The 16,912-nt window shown below is 39.4% G+C and overlaps 1 protein-coding gene across 1 annotated transcript in view; it reads left to right on the top strand.

The window, feature by feature from the left end:
* The window catches only part of LOC145070317 (2-methyl-6-phytyl-1,4-hydroquinone methyltransferase, chloroplastic-like), a 90,612-nt gene that overhangs the window by 47,521 nt on the left and 26,179 nt on the right, over positions 1 to 16,912 (top strand). The window lies entirely within an intron of this gene.

Below are 16,912 nucleotides of genomic sequence, written 5' to 3'. Positions count from 1 at the left end.
TTGGAGGAAGGAGGTGGTTTCGATCCGGACTTCTTCTCTTCTCCCCCTTGTTTCGGAATGGAAACGAAACTCGGTAAGCCTTCTATTTTGCTGAGAAGGTCCATGGCAGGAGAAAGCTTTTCAGCAAGGGTTCGCCTCACTGAATGGTTGAGAATGGGATCGTGTGCTTCGAGGATGTTTGATAAGGCAGCGTGTACATCCGAAACACATGACTTGATGACCTCCTTTTCGGATCGAAGAGCTTCAAGTTGTTGTTGTGAGTTTGAAAGCTACGTGCTCTTGACCTTGAGGGCGGTTGTTTTGCTCGCCAGAACGTCCATCAATGAATTTTCAGCTGCGAGATCCTCCTGAAGCTTAGCGAGGCGCTCATCGATGGAGGCACGAAGGGCCGAGTTGTCATCGCTTAGGGATTGGCGAAGTGTAGCGAACGAGGTCAACTCCGTAGAAACAAACTTTGCCAATTGCTGAACAATCGGTTCCAAAGTTGTCTTTGTGGCGTCGACGCTTTCCTGTAAGGACTTCAACAGGATAGAAGCGTCGGAGAATAGTTTATCGACTTTTTCGGTCGCAGCCACACAGGCTTTGGTTGAGGCGTCTATGGCGGCAGTGGCTGAGGCTACCGAATCATGTTGAGCCCTGGAGAAGGCATCAACAATCTTCTGAAGTGCAGCTTCAGAGAGAGAGGACTGTTGATTGAAAGATGAGGCGAGAAGTAGGTCAACCTTCTCGTTGAGCTCCTTAAGATGCTTCTTTGTCACTGGAGCATCATCCTCTTCATCACTTTGAACCTGAAACGGACTATAGTAGACCGAATCGAAGTTCATGTTATCACCGCCAAGAAACGGGTTATCTCCATCAGAGGCATTATCTGGAGATTGTGGAGGTGGTGAAGCTGGGGGTGTGGTTGTTTTGGTCGGTTCAGGTTGAGTTGGTGTGGGGTTAGTTTCGGGTGGTGGTTGAGTACGGGTAGTTTCGGTTGTATGCTGGGTTTCGGTTTGAGGTGGTTCGGTTACGGGTGGGGTTTCGGTTACAGGTGGTGTTTCGGTTGCAGTTGTGAAAATGGGTGGTGGTATAGGGAAAGAGGTTGGTGGAATAGTGGTATTGGGGATTATGGTCGGAATGGAAGTAGGAATGGTGGGAGGAGGTGAAGGAACTGGTGAATTATGAGGTTCCATCTCTGGGGTAGGTGATCGAGGTGGTGTGTTGCCTCGATGAGGGGTTTCGCCTCCTTGAGAGCCGTCCGAACCCGAACTCTCGTGCTCTGATTCACTCGAAGAAGAGGGAATAACAAGCTTTCGCTTCGGTTGAGTCTTCCTCCTCTTCGGTTGTGGGGACTGTGCAGCTTTAGGCTGTTTCCTCTTCTAGGGAGAAGGACCCGTAGGAGCTTTGGTCGCTTGCTTCCCTTTGTCCGCCTTTTTGCCCCTGGGAACCAGTTTGTCAGCATCATGGATGGACTTTAGCATTTCCGTTGTAAGTTCCCTAGGACCAGTTGCCCTGAATTCCTTGATCGTCCGGATTAGTCTGCTGTCAGAGGGAACAGCGCCATACATTGTCTCCGGAATAGAGCCAATGAATGAGAATTTAGATGCATCCGAGACGATGATTTTCTTGGTATGAAACGTACCGATTGAAGACATCGATGCACCTGCAGCAGTGGGAATGTCGAACTTGTCCATCGCCCACTTTGTGATTAAAATCCAGAACCGGCCCAACGACACCTCAGAGTGTCGTGATGATGACGAAAGGCTCTGGCAACCCAAAATCCAAGTTGACCTCGTTGTAGACTGCATACATGATCGACAAGAAAAGTCGACTAGCACCGTCGGATCCTGAGCTCCGTTCCGACAAGCCCTTGAAGAGGACTGTGAACATGCCGTTCCACTGTGGCGGCAAGCAAGATTTCTTGAATTTTGCGACGGAAGTGAGAACCTCCGTGTACCCCATATTGTAAAACATGTTATACAGATACCCAACCGGAATCGTCTCCGGATTTATTCTCGATGGGTCAACAGCCAACCCTAGCATTGTGCAGAAACGATGTCGAGAAACAGAGGTCTTGTGTTCAGCAATCTCGAAGAACACCCGCTCGACTGCTTTGTCGTAATAGACAGTCGCATAAACCTGCGAGAGGGCCACCATGGGCACAGACTCGATCCTGGAGAGAGCCGTAGCGATTTGGGAGTACTTCAGGCACTCGATGGTCGGCGACATGTAGGAGTCGTACGCCAGAGGGTTGAGATCGATCACTAGGCATTGTTGCGGATGAATAGGAAGGATTTGTGAGGTAGCATGGACTGAGGATGATTCCGCCATTGTTGAAGGTAGTAGAGGAAGAAGATGAACAGTGAAGCTTTTGGGAGTTTTTGCTCTCTAGAAAATCCGGAAGCAGTAAAAAGGTAAATAAGAGTGTAGACTGCCTTTTATAGTGAGGGATTGGAGAGAGAAAAAATCGTTTCAAATCTTCTATGCGATGATCATGTAGGAGAGAGAGTGTCAGATTCCTAGGATCACGCCACCCAACAAGCGCCGTTTCAGAAGAAAACCATTTCAAATCCTCACGCGCCTTTAAGTGCCAGAGAGATGTCACTTGAAATTCGCACACGCGTCCCTGATGTCAGTAAAAGTATGGGCGTTTCAAATTCACACGCGCCCCATTTCTACCGTCGTTTAAAATTCAATCATTTTAACTCCCGCCGAGTCAGCAACCTTTCGTCTTATCTTTTTGAATCGCATCTGTTGAATAAACTGCCCACGTGGAGGATTGTTGACCACGTCTTAATTATTAACCACCAATACAATAAATCAGCCTGAAATTAATTAGTAACGGAATTTTGGAAAATCAAGGATTTTCGTGCAAAGAGTGTAAAAAGAAAAGAAATAAAGCAACTCTTTTTAGGATTTGTTGTGATGTCAATAATGACACGAAACTGATGATCCCGGGCACGAATCTCTTCCTTCAAGGTCAAGAGAGACCTTAAAGTGTTAATGTGGATCCCCGTTGAATTACGATCAAACACTTTTTAAGAAATGTTGAAAGGTTTCTTTTAATTAGGCTTCTTTAGGGTGGCTTTCGCTTTGATGCAACAATTCTAATCTTGAAATAAGAAAGAAAAGGATCAAAGTACTTGTGAGACCAGTGTAGTCTGTTGAACAAGTAGGTAGGAATTTATTTTAAATTGGCTTGGAAAAATATAAAATCTCAGATAAAAAAATTAAAAACTGGATTCCAAGGGAGGAAATGTTATGGTGTTTAACAATTTCATAGGAATCACACAAAAGAAAATTTGAGATTTCATGAGGGTACATTCGTCAATTCTTTGGTGAAAATTTGAGCAAATTAATTGTTCACCGTCAATTCAGATGTGGTGTTGAATTTTGGGTTTCACTCAGCTCGTAGTGACACGAAACTAAGATCATAAACACAGATGTTGTGTAACCATAAACCTCAGTGGTAATTTCTGAGAGTCTTAAGGGTTACATTGATGAAACGAATGTAATGGAGAAATGAAATGGAGATGGTGTAAGAAGATAAAGTACCTCTGCTGCAAAAAAAAGGACCAAGCAGAAAAACTCTTAACTCATGTGAGAAGAGAGTGAGGTAGCTCACGATTAGAATAACTGTGTTAGCCTTATTGGGAAGACAAGGTTTGTGTATACCAGGTCATGAAGGCTATTATTCAAAATCTTATGAGGCTTGGGACACATACAGCAGCATGCTTCTAGGGACACTTAATTAATCCAACATTTATATCCCCATAAACGAACGAACACACAACAAGAAAAAAATAAAATAAAAAAAATATTTTTGGAGTTTTTGAGATTTATTAAAGAAAAAAAATAAATTAAAAAAAAAAGTAAAAAAAAATAAGTAAGAAAAAAAAACTTAAAAAAACTTGGAAAAAGAAAGAAAATTTTGAAAAACCGAACCCGAGCGTTCGGTTGGTTTCGGTTTCAGAAAATTTTGAAAAACCGAACCCGAGCGTTCCGTTGGTTTCGGTTTCAGAAAATTTTGAAAAACCGAACCCGAGCGTTCGGTTGGTTTCGGTTCAACAAAATTTTGAAAAACCGAACCCGAACCTTCGGTAGGTTTCGGTTTTGGAAAATTTTAAGAAACCAAGGAATTTAGACATGCAATTGGAAAATACTTTTAACACAAAAAAATTTGTACAAGAAATATACAACTAAGAAAAACTACCTTTGAAGTGATGAGAGAGACAAATGGTTTAACCGAACCCGAACGTTCGGTTGGTTTCGCTTCTTACGTTTGAGGTTGAGAGGTAGTGTGAGGTACTGACTCTGATTCCATCATACCTAGCCCTTGCAGTATTCTATTGAATGATGCTTCAGGAAGAGCTTTGGTAAAGACGTCGGCCAGTTGATCAGTGGTTCTTACGAAGTGAACTTCGACGTTTCCATCTTCCACGTGATCTTTGATGAAGTGATACCTAAGTGCTATGTGTTTGGTTTTAGAGTGTTTCACTGGGTTATGACAGATCCTAATTGCACTTTCAGAGTCACAATATAGTGGGATCTTCTTCATATTGAGTCCATAGTCTCGAAGTTGCTCTGATACCACTTGTTGGGATTAAAACCCTAATTGAGATTTGATGAACAAGATGCGGAAAATAAGAACAAACACAAATATGAAGATTATGTCGAATGATCACTCGATTTATTCAAACAAGAGGAATAAATTACACTTAAAGCATAGACTAAAGAATCTAACACTACATAAGAAACCTCACGTGGCGGCTACATTTTGCCTCACTCTTAACCCTAATAATGAATAATACATGACTATTTATAGGGAAAAGACAAGTCTTGGGCTTTTAACCTAGAATTCATCAAAGGGGCCCATTGCCATCATCCATGGAGTGCTTTGAAACCCTACAATCTCCCCCTCAAAGTATGGAATGGATGACAATGCTTTAACTTCCAAAACAAGCATCTAGCAAATAAAAAGATCTGCAACGAGGAATATATGAAGCAATCCACGAATCTTGATTCTTCAATAGTCTTCAAACACGGGCTCTAGGATATATAAATCAAGCACTGATGTAATGTCTTTAAACTTCATTTTCGAATGTAATCCCAAAGAATCTTCATGAAAACCAAACCCGCCATAAAACCCATTTCAGAACAAAGAAACTGAATCACTTCTTGTCTTTGAAGAGCTCCCCCTCCAAGTCACAATGATCTTCAAATAAGCTAATGATATAAGCCATCAAAAAATATCATGTAACAACCCAAACTTTAAGATTCGTAACGCCACTTGATAGAGAAAATACAAGAAGTCGGAGATATAACAAGTCCTTAGCAGAGCTTGATGAAAAACTTCCGCTGTAAAGGATACTTCTCTGTAAAAGCTTTAGTAGAGCTCGATGAAGAACTTCTGTTGTAAAAGCTACCTTCATAATTCTCCCACAAGCTTTATCAAAAATCTTCAACTTTGAAAAGTCACAAATCTAATTTCGAATGGCCATACCAAATTCTCCCCCGATTTATAATCAAAAACATGATTATAAAGCCTTCAAATGGTCATGAGAATGATCTTGAATGGATAAAAATTTACTATGCTCCCCCGCGACAAAAAGATATACACAATGAAGTATAAAATCCGAAAAAATTGTGAAAATTTGACGTTATCACAAAAAAAACGACTTTCCGAACCGCCAAGAGTTGATGGAATCTTTATTTTTCTGTTCACGAAAAAATATGAGCGTTGAAAAATCCAAAACTGTTCACCAGCCCTTAAAATTGCAAATTTTTCGAAAAATGGGCTGAAATTGTCACTTGCTGAAAAATAGGGACTGAAATTGTAATTCTGCATCAATACTCCCCTTTAATTCTAACAAAATCTGGAAATCGTCCATAATCGCCAAGATGTGAAAACAATAGGGACCAGAAGTGTCATTTCGTTGAAGTTTCAGGGACCATTAATGTAACTTGATATCTTCTTCCCCAATTTAGACGCCTGATAAAAGGAATGCGCGACTGGAACAAATGCGAGACCCCAAAATTAATACCCGCAAATCATACTTTCGTTTCAAGTACAAGCAACCGAACCTAAGTTCGTTTCAAGATCGCCATTTATTCACCTGAAGCGAACACAACCGAACGTTCGGTTCGTTTGTTATTTCCATATCAAGCTTCATCAGGCGAAACTCCTTTCGCTTTCGGTTCATCCTTCGTTCGCTCCAACCATTAACAACCGAACCCAATTTCGTTGTTCCATATTCGGTCCTAATTCATCAGCATTAACCCAAGGCGAATCCACTCACAGGTTCGCTTATTGTTCCACTCTACATTCACTTCAAGCCCTTTCGTTCCAAGAGCTACCAACCGAACTCATGTTCGTCCCAGGTACGTTCCAAGGCCATTGATACAAAAGCGAAATCAAGCATGACGATGCAAACAAAGAGCGAAACATTAGCCAAGCCGAACCACAAGTTCGCTTTCTGTCTTCCTTTCTTTCGTTGCAAGGCAACAGACAAACCCAATCATAGATTCGCTTCAATTTCATCGATTATACCCCAATGAGAAGCACAGTAAACGAGCGTTCATAGGTAAGGATTTCACAGCGATTTTGACTTTTCTATTGACCAATGTTCGTCCCAATTGAGATTGATTCGTTTTCAGTTCATGTAACACGAATATGACAGTCAATTTCGTTTGTTTGTAGGTAAGATTGCGAATTCAACATCATTCAATCGATGTTATTAAGCCTCTATTAAGAGACCTGCTTGGCAAAGCGAACAGGACGTCAAGCCAAATCATGATTCAAGATCTGACAAGGACCACAAATCTCCTTCGTTCCAATTTCTATTCCAAAAATCTGATTTTACAGTTCCGATCAAAAAGAATATATTCACACCTCCGATTTCGACTTTTCTTTCTAGGACCATCAAAAGTGATTGTTGATCAATACCAAAATCGTTTTTTTTTTCAGATCAATCAAGTCACTAATCAACATCTACATTCAATGAAAGAATCGATTTTGACAATATTATCATTTACAGATTACAATTCATGAATAGAAGAACAAAGATGAAGTGGAATAAGGCAGCATCAAAGAAACGATCGATGCTTGAATTGAACACAGAAGACACAATCGGAAAGCAGATATAATGTTAGGGCCAAAGAAAAACTAGATCTTTAACAAATATGTGGACCATGAACAGTGAGTCGGCCAAGAATATGGGCCAGATCAAAATTAGAATCGAATAGATCGAATTGGATCGAAACAAATGACTAACATCAATAGATTTTTGGATTAAGCTATCGACCAGATCCAATATGAACAGAAGAATGAATTGAAAAAATACCAGATGAACAGTGATGAACAGCATAAATTTCCATGAGCAGTAACTTGAACAAAAATTTGATTCCATACCGCCAAAACACCAATAATCTTCAATATATGTGTAGAAAATCACCAAATCAAGAACCGATACTTCAAAAATCAATAGATCTTCAAAGACCCGCTCTGATACCACTTGTTGGGATTAAAACCCTAATTGAGATTTGATGAACAAGATGCGGAAAATAAGAACAAACACAAATATGAAGATTATGTCGAATGATCACTCGATTTATTCAAACAAGAGGAATAAATTACACTTAAAGCATAGACTAAAGAATCTAACACTACATAAGAAACCTCACGTGGCGGCTACATTTTGCCTCACTCTTAACCCTAATAATGAATAATACATGACTATTTATAGGGAAAAGACAAGTCTTGGGCTTTTAACCTAGAATTCATCAAAGGGGCCCATTGCCATCATCCATGGAGTGCTTTGAAACCCTACAAACACACTATGTACCCTTGACTAAATTTATTAACATTTCTCAACCTAATCCTTTAGATTTGAAATGAAGCATAATATTCTCTCCCTTAATTATAGCAAAACAACTTTACAACCCTTACGACTTTGCAAGGTATAACTCTTGTTTTCTATAATTAATATTGCCAACTTGCAATACGTGCCTTAATAATCGTATAATCATAACATTTATGCTCCCACTATCATGATGATTATTATAAAACATAACACTTATGCTCCCACTAGCTTTGACATGTATTCATAAATGTCTTAACTTCCAGAAAAACAATACCTATTGAATTTCTTAAGTCCATGTTTCTAATACTTAATGCTTTGATAATATTTTATCAAGGCCTCTTAAACTTATACACCTTTGCCTTAGATAGCTCATATGTGTATCTAAACAATTAAGACTAATTGCCAAAACTCACAATTCAAATCATGGAAAGGGATACCGTAACCATAATCGAATTCGAGAATGCAATTTTACAATCACTATCTTCTTAAAATCTTTCTTAGTGAAAGCATTTCCTCACAATCATTTTCATGAAGGAGGAAATCTTATGACACTTAGATTTAAACGGCGTATGTTTTCCTATCCGTGTGAATTTGTCAAAACCAAAGTTTACGACAAATTCAAACTCATATGGACCGAACTTTCTTAATCTCGATTTCTTGCCTTATGGTAGCACAGCTGCCCACCATGTCTTCCAAGTAGTTAAGCAGCTCACCTTTTTCTTATCAATGTACTTTCCATTGATCAAGGTCCTTGCCTCTTATGCATTCAAATGAGAACTCATAGGACTCACATGCATTATTAACTCGATTGGATCGGCACAGAAACAAAATAATGTCAACACGATAGGTTGTAAACCTCAACTCGTGTGCTAGTGATGATCGATAAGGTCTATTTTGATTTGTTCTTGAAACCTTTCAAGACCATTAAGACTTCCACTGACTCCTTGACATATAAGATTCTCTTGTCAATAACCATTTCTTGACAAACAAATATTCAAGAGTTAGTGTAGCTTTTATCAAAACACTTCATAAATTGGTTCAAGTTGGTCTTTGTCTTATCCAAGACATCACAACTTTCCACATTTGATGAATGTTATAAACCTTCTTAATACTTATCACTCAATGTCACACTCTTAACATTAAGACTTGTCTTGGAACGAAGTATGATTGACTTATTGATTTAACCATTTCTTCAATCCTTGATTCCTCTTCTTAAACATACAATTGTACTAAGACTCACTTAGAGGATCAATTGAGATATGGTTCTTAATCATTAAGACCTATCATAAAGCATAAAAGGTACTCTCCCTTCTTCTTAGAATGGAGAAACTTTTATTTTTTCTGCCTACTTGATTCTTCTTATTCGTTCTGCTGTTGATTTAAACCCTTTTAATCAATTCATAATTACACTTAATCTTATAAGTATAATCATATTTACTAAACCTTTAGTAAATCATGACGAATATCTTGTTACTCTTATGATGGACTTGATCAACACACAACTTTGTGTACTCGATCTCCTAGTCCTTCACTTGACACTTTGTCAATGAATTAGTCTAATTTCCAAATATGAAATTTCTCATTCTTCGTACAACCAAGTTGCATGATTCCAAGTTTCTGTCCAATTGAAACTTAGGCGATGAGAAACTCTCCCTATTTGGTAAACTCTCGACTTTCCATAAATAACATAATAAGAACCAAATCCATTATTGCTAATAATAGAAACATTCAAACATCAATTTTTCATATACGCCATTGCAAGGATAATATAAAATCAAAATTTATTTTATTGCGGAAAAATTTTGTCCTTACAATGCAATTCATTGAAAAACTATGCTAATACATCTTTTTTAGCAATCTAATTCTAACTCTAAGTAGTAGCTCAAGAATCTAATCTTCGAGAAATGCGATCGAAATCCATTCCTTCACGGTTAGATTCTGTTCACTTCTTCCCTTAAGCTTCCTTTCTTTTCTTTGATCCTACAAAACATCAATTGTAATCTTATCACATTATGTATTAAGAATCTAGAATAGAAGCTTAAAAGAGTTAGCTAATGGATTTTACCTATATTAGAGCCATACGTTTCGACTCTCGCATCTCTTAGATCTCTTAGGTAAATGAGGCAGCTTCGTCTCCAATGCCCCTTCTCTTTGGCAATAAAAGCAAATTGACTCTTTTGGAACATGACATGGAACTACTTCAGACATTGCCTTTCTCTTATGATCAAACTTTTTGATCATAGCATGTCTTTCATTGCCATTGTCTATATCCATAGAGGTCTTAAAGGCAGATTCACCAATCAACTTTGCTTTTCCATTGTGCCAAAGCATTTCTGATTCAGCAGCAATAAGCATATAGGTGAGATCTATAAGGGTCACGTCGCGGTTCATCATATAGTACTCTCTTACGAACTCACTATATGAGTTAGGAAGTGACTGAAGAACCCAATCAACAGCCATTTCCTCACAGACAGCGGATCCCAACATTCTTAACATATCAATGTGTGATTTCATCCCTAGGACGTGTGCACACACACCGACTTTCCTTCTTTATGTTTACTTGCCAAAAGGGCTTGAGTGATCTTGAACTTTTCAAGCCTTTGAACTTGTGGGTTAGGGAGAATAATTGGAGGAGGTGGAGGAAGTGAAGCATGATTTCTTGTTCCTCGATCGAATCATGGAATATCATCTTCATGTGGAAAGCTTGTTCGACGGGATTTGGGAAGACCATAGTTGTCGAACTTTGACATCTACTGTTAGAAAAATGTTCTATTAGGATCGTATGATTCTAAGCAAAATATAAATAAGAACGCAATGAAGAACACAAGTATTGCAATGAATATGTCGAATGATTAATGCAAAGATACCCCAGAAGAGCTCGATAAAGAACTTCAATCTGTAGAGGTATTATAGGGTTACAAGAAACAACGTAATCGACTATTCTCTTATACGCATACATGCATGCATATATTTATAATAAAACCCTAACAACTTATCTAGATAAAAGGAAACTATTCTAGATAACTACGGATGGACAAGCCCAATCCGATTACAAAACCAAAAGGCCCAAGACGCAACACTAAAATACTTAACAATCTCCCCCTTTGCGTCCTTGGAGCAGAAACTTCATCCCCTTTTCACAACAGAGGACTTTTTCACGGTTTCAAATATCCTCTGTATAATGGCCAGAATATGATGTCTAAACGTTATGTACCATCGAAGCATATCTGTGAAGTTCTTTTTATCCGCTGCTGAGTTCTCTTTGCATCGATGAATGATATTGATTATATGCTCCAGACAGTCTGTTGAAAACAGATGCTTGTCAACCAAAGCAAACAGAAACTTGAGCCTCTCACCCTTCGTGAACATGACAGTCAAATTTGTTGAATCAATCTGCCCCAACTTCATCTGATTCACATCCCTAGGCTTTGACGTTGGCTTGACTGACGGTTTCTTGTTCATCACCTTTGCTATCTCCTGATCCATAGTGGCAAGTTCATGGACATATGAGGCCAACATTCTTTTTAGATGTCTCAGAATCGGCTCATACTCCCTTTGATTTGAGAGAAGAATGTTGTACAGCAGAATCCAATCATGTGACTTAAGGTTGGGAAGATCTTCCAGAGAAATAAAGTATTCCGTATTTGCTGTACCACGGTTGATCTTGAAGTTTACATTTACAAACCTCCCAGCAGGTGACGGTTTCAGTACCTTGACTTTTGTAATTTTCTGTGCACTCCAAGTCAAGTACTGTGGTTGACCATTCTTCAAATAAAAATCTACTAACTCTCTGTCAACCTTCGGATTCGGATGAGGAACCTCAGCAGTGACATCACAACAATGAAAGGTAAATGCTTTTCTTGTGATCGGCATGTCGAACTGCGAGTCCTTTGAATTATCACAATCAAACGAAGCAATCGGTTCCAACCAGTACATAGAAGGAAACTCAATCGCCTGATTGATGAGTGTATCTCTGTCCCATTCTGGAAACAGAGTCTTCTTGCATTGCAAGACATCCTCCTCTTCCTTATTCTTTGCATCTTGTGCCACCTTCATCGTTTCATCAAGCTCTTTGTCCCTCTTCTTTCTTTTAAGGGCTTCAACGATAGTCTCTTTAGTATCACTATCACTATCGACTTGAACTTGCTTTCCAGAAACCGAAGCTAAATTATCCTTCAGTTCTGTTTTGTCTTTTAGATCTGCACTCTCTTCTCCCCCTTGTTTTGGAAGAAAGACCTTCTCCGAGACACCCTTCATCTCACTGAGAATTATAAGTGCAGGAAGGAGTTTGGACTGGAGATGCTTCCGGATGGTTAAGGTCAAGAAGGGATCATGAGCTTCAAGAAGAGTAGTCAAGATATTCTTCACATCACCAGCACAACTTTGATAAACTGCCCTTTGAGTCTTTAACAGAGAGATCTCTTTTTCTGCCTGGTCCAGTTGAACTTTTTGGAGATCAATTGTAGCTTGGTGTTTTATCAGGTCCTCCTTCAACTTACTTTCTGCAGAAAGAGAAGCAAAATGAGAATCCAGAGATTGGAGAAAAGATGTGGATTCTGTTTTGAGATCAGTACGAAGGGCTTCAAATTTTGTGGTTTCATCCTGAAGAGTTTTAGAGAAGGAGTCCACCGAAGCTTGATATTTGGCCGCATTTGTGTCAGTATGAGCTTTCAGAGAATCAAGGAAAAGCTGAGTTGTGTGAACAACCTCAGTAACCTCCTTTGTGGCCTTTGAACAAGAAGTGGCTGACTTATCAACAGCTTCTGTGGATTTCTCAATAGCATCGGTGTATTGCTGAATGGCAGTCTCCAAGAAGGCTTTTAAAACAACACTGCCATAAGCTTTGCTATCAGCAAGCGGTCGATCCAACTTTTCATTGATGTCCTGTATATGTTGACCGGTGACAGGAGCATCAAGATCATTATCTGTTGGAATTCTGTAAGGACTGTAATACAGCGAGTCATAGTCCTCATCATCTCCACCAAGAGTAGCACCGGAGGTAGAGGATGGGGTTGGGGATGGTGGTATGTTGATAACAGGAGTATCAATCACAGTAGTAGCCCTTATATCAGATACATTGACTTCCACTGGGATTTTGGGAATGGTGGTAGTGATGGATTCGGTTATAAGAGGAGTTGAGATAGGTATAGTTGAGACAGAAACAGAGGTAATGATGGTTGAAGGGGGTAGTGAAGTTGGTTCGGTAAGAATGGGTGGTATATCGGTGGGAGCAGAAAGTGGAGCTTTTTGTTTTGGTGATGTAGGTGGTGTGGGAATTTTAGTAGTTTTGGGAGAGGCTGGTGGAGTTGGGATTTTGGTACTTTTAGGAGATGTAGGTGGGGTTGGAGTTCTTCGAGGTGTGGGCTCTCTGGTTGAAACCTGAGGATTCTCCGGTTCTGCTTCTTGATCTTCAATCGTATCAGATCCAGGAGAAAGGTTCCCCTTGGGTCTGTTAGCCATCTTTTTTATCTTCTTCGGTTTTGGTTGAGAAGAATTCCCTTCACCAGTCTTTCGCTTTGAAGATTTTGGCTTACACTCCTTAGTTTCTTCTTTCTCTTTCTTTATTACCCGTTTGCCTCTGTTAGCAGGTTGATCCAAGGCATCCAATGCGGCTTGTTGTTCTTCAGACAGAACCCTTGGACCAAGAGGAGAGCGTTTACGGTATTCGGCCATCACATTGCTTTGTGCCGAAACACACCAGTACATGGATTCTGGAATCAATCCATAGTGATGAAACTTACTTGGATAGGATATGATGATCTTCTTTGTATGGAACGAGGCAATAAAGGCAAGAAGAGCATCCTTCATGACAGGTATCTCCAAAGAATCCATGGCCTTCTTTGTAATCAGGGTCCAGAAACGACCACAAGAGATCTCTGAATGACGGGTCGTTGTGTTTAAACTCTGCACTACTTGGGACCAGATTATAGTGCCATAATCTAGGTTGATCCCGTTGTATAAACCATAAAGAATGGTAAGAAAACCTTTGCTTGTTGTGTCTGAACCACCACATCTTTCCGCCAAACCCTTGATTAGCAATGTCAGCAACCCATTCCATTGCGATGGTAAACACGATTTCTTGACCTTTGCAATCGTTGTAAGCACATCTGTGTATCCCATCTCATACATCATCGTGAATAGTTGTGTTGTAGTGACGAAATCAGGCGAGATGATCGAAGAATCAACTGCAAGCCCCAGAATGGAACAAAACTTCGCCTTAGAGATCGAGGATTTCTTGTCATGAATGGTGAAGTAGATGCGATCTTTATTCTTGTCATAAGTCGCCGATGAGTAGACTTGAGATAGCAGCAACATTGGAACCGCTTCAACCTGGGTTAGGGCCAACAACAGGGGGGAATACTTTAGACATTCCACAACATGCAGAATATATGAGTCATATAGGAATGGAGTCATTTCGATAATCATGTTTTGGTTGGGTTTGATTGCAAGCAAGGAGGATGTTGCAGTTTGATCATGTGCAGAAGATGAAGTTGCCATTGATAAACAAAGAAGAAGATGAACAGTATGAACGTGGAGGAGTGAGATAATTCGTGATTGGTAAATGACAAATGAAACGATCTCCCCTATTTATACCGTTGCCTGGAGAGAGAAAAACGTGATGATGAGGTTGGTAAAGCGTCGCCTGAAAAAGCGCGATTTGACAGTGTGGTTAGTCCCAAGAAAACGTCAGCACGCGTGGGTTTTGAAACGGAGCAAATGTACGCGCCGAAATCTTATCTTCATACCGTTTGAAATTCCATATATCCCCTTGTTTGGTCGCAACCGGTAACCAAAACTTATACCAAACGGCAATTAGAATGTTGGAAAATATTAATTTTCGTGCATAAGAGTGTGAAAGATAAAGAAATAAAGCAAGTGTGTATTTGACGTGAGTGATGTCTTTTTAGAAGACAGAAAGCAGAGGATTCCGGGCAAGAATCACTTCCTTCAAAGTCAAGAGAGACTTGAAGTGCTTGTGTGGTTTCCCGAAAAATACGATCAACGTTTGTTAATAAACATTGAAAGGCTTCTTTTGATCATAGGTATTGGGTGGATATCCTTCAACCGAACATCGAGTTTTAACATAAAACTGATTGTTGGTAGAGGTACCTGTGAGACCGATGTGATCTATTGAACAGGTAGGTGGGATTTATTATTATGTTAATGACTTATAGGAAGCAGAAATCTCAAAAAAAATTAACCGAACCTCTTTGGGAAGAAATGTCTTGGCTGTAGACAATTTCATAAAAGATCACGCAAAATAAAAAGAGATTTCCTTAGGTAACCAGTAAATGCTTGAGTATATCACTCACCGTCAATTCGTTTTTGGTGTCGGATTTTGGGTTTCACTTAGAACGTTGTAATCGTATCCAAGATCATAAACACAGATGTTGTGTAACCATCAACCTCAGTGGTAAAGACCGAGAGTCTCAAGGGTTACGTTAGTGAACCGAAGGTAGATGGATAATATGAGGAGGTGGTTTAGGAACCGAATGTACCTTCTGCTAGATAAGCGTGACAGACCAGCGAAACTCTTAACTCATATGAGAATAGTAAGGTAGCTCTAGACCGAGTGAGGTAAAATAGCCTGATTTGGAAGAAACGATGGGTATCGATCAAATCATTAAGGCTTACTCAAGATCATAGAGGCTTAAGACAACATACAGCAACATGCTTCTAGGGACCATTAACTAGGTTGTGTGAAAGTTGAAACATACCTGCTTTAGAGCTATCGACAATTATACTTGTGTTTACCTATTAATGACAGACACCAAACGAAACAAACAAGAAATTGAAACAAATAAATAATAATTTTTTTTTGGATTTTTGAAATTTTTCTGAAAAAGAATAAAAACAGAAAAATAAAATATTTTTGGATTTTTGAAATTTTTCTGAAAAAGAATAAAAACAGAAAGACTTACAAATTATACAACCGAAACCTTATCTTACTAATGAGAGAAGCAAAATAGATCTATCATGCAATTTTTCTCTGTTCCGGAGAATTACGGACCCGAAATAGACAGAGCGGTCTGTCCATGTTGGTTCCCCAAAAATCTAGAGCAGAGATAGACCGAGCCGTCTGTCTATTTCGGTTGTCTTAATTTTAAAGAGAGATTTGAGGATTCGGTACCGACTCTCCTTCCATCATACCCAAACCTTGTAAGATTTTATTGAAGGTTGTTTCTGGTAAGGCTTTAGTAAAGATGTCTGTCAGTTGATCAGCAGAACGAACAAAATATACTTTTACGTTCCCGTCTTCTACATGATCCTTGATGAAATGATACTTGAGTGCAATGTGCTTAGTTTTCGAATGTTGCACTGGATTATGACAAATCCGGATTGCACTTTCAGAGTCACAATAGAGAGGGATCTTTTTCATACTCAGCCCATAATCTCTTAACTGACTTTGAATCCAAACAACCTGAGAGGTACATGAAGCGGCAACAATGTATTCTGCTTCTGCTGTGGATAAAGAAACACAGGTTTGTTTCTTTGATTGCCAACTGACAAGTTTTCCGTCAAGGAATTGACATCCTCTGGTAGTGCTTTTCCTGTCCAGTCCACATCCTCCAAGATCAGCATCTGAAAAGGCTTGTATGAAGAATCCAGATCTTGCAGGATACCAGAGACCGAGAGATGAAGTCTTCTTCAGATATCAAAAAATATTCCTCACAGCAAGCATGTGGGGTTCTCTTGGATTAGCTTGAAACCTGGCACAATAACAAACAGAAAACATGATATCTGGTCTACTAGCTGTTAGATACATAAGGGATCCTATCATTTGTCGATAAAGAGTTATGTCCACAGCCGGTTTCTCCAGGGATGGAGTTAGCTTGGTGCCGAATGCCATAGGAACCTTTACTTTTGAATCACCCTTCATTCCAAATTTAGTCAACAGATTTTTGGTGTATGCTTCCTGGTTTATAAAGATACCTTCTGGTCCCTGTCTAATATTCAAACCGAGGAAAAAGTTAATTGGACCCATTGTGCTCATTTCAAATTTAGTCTCCATCAACGTTCTGAATTCAGTGGTTAAGCTAGGATTCGTGGAACCGAAGATGATATCA

Source organism: Lactuca serriola, chromosome 8 (genome assembly GCF_051521515.1).
Source record: "Lactuca serriola cultivar US96UC23 chromosome 8, Lser_US96UC23_V15, whole genome shotgun sequence".
NCBI classification, from domain to species: Eukaryota; Viridiplantae; Streptophyta; class Magnoliopsida; order Asterales; family Asteraceae; genus Lactuca; species Lactuca serriola.
The sequence above is the reverse complement of the archived record's forward strand: the minus strand, read 5'-3'. Positions and strand labels throughout refer to the sequence as shown.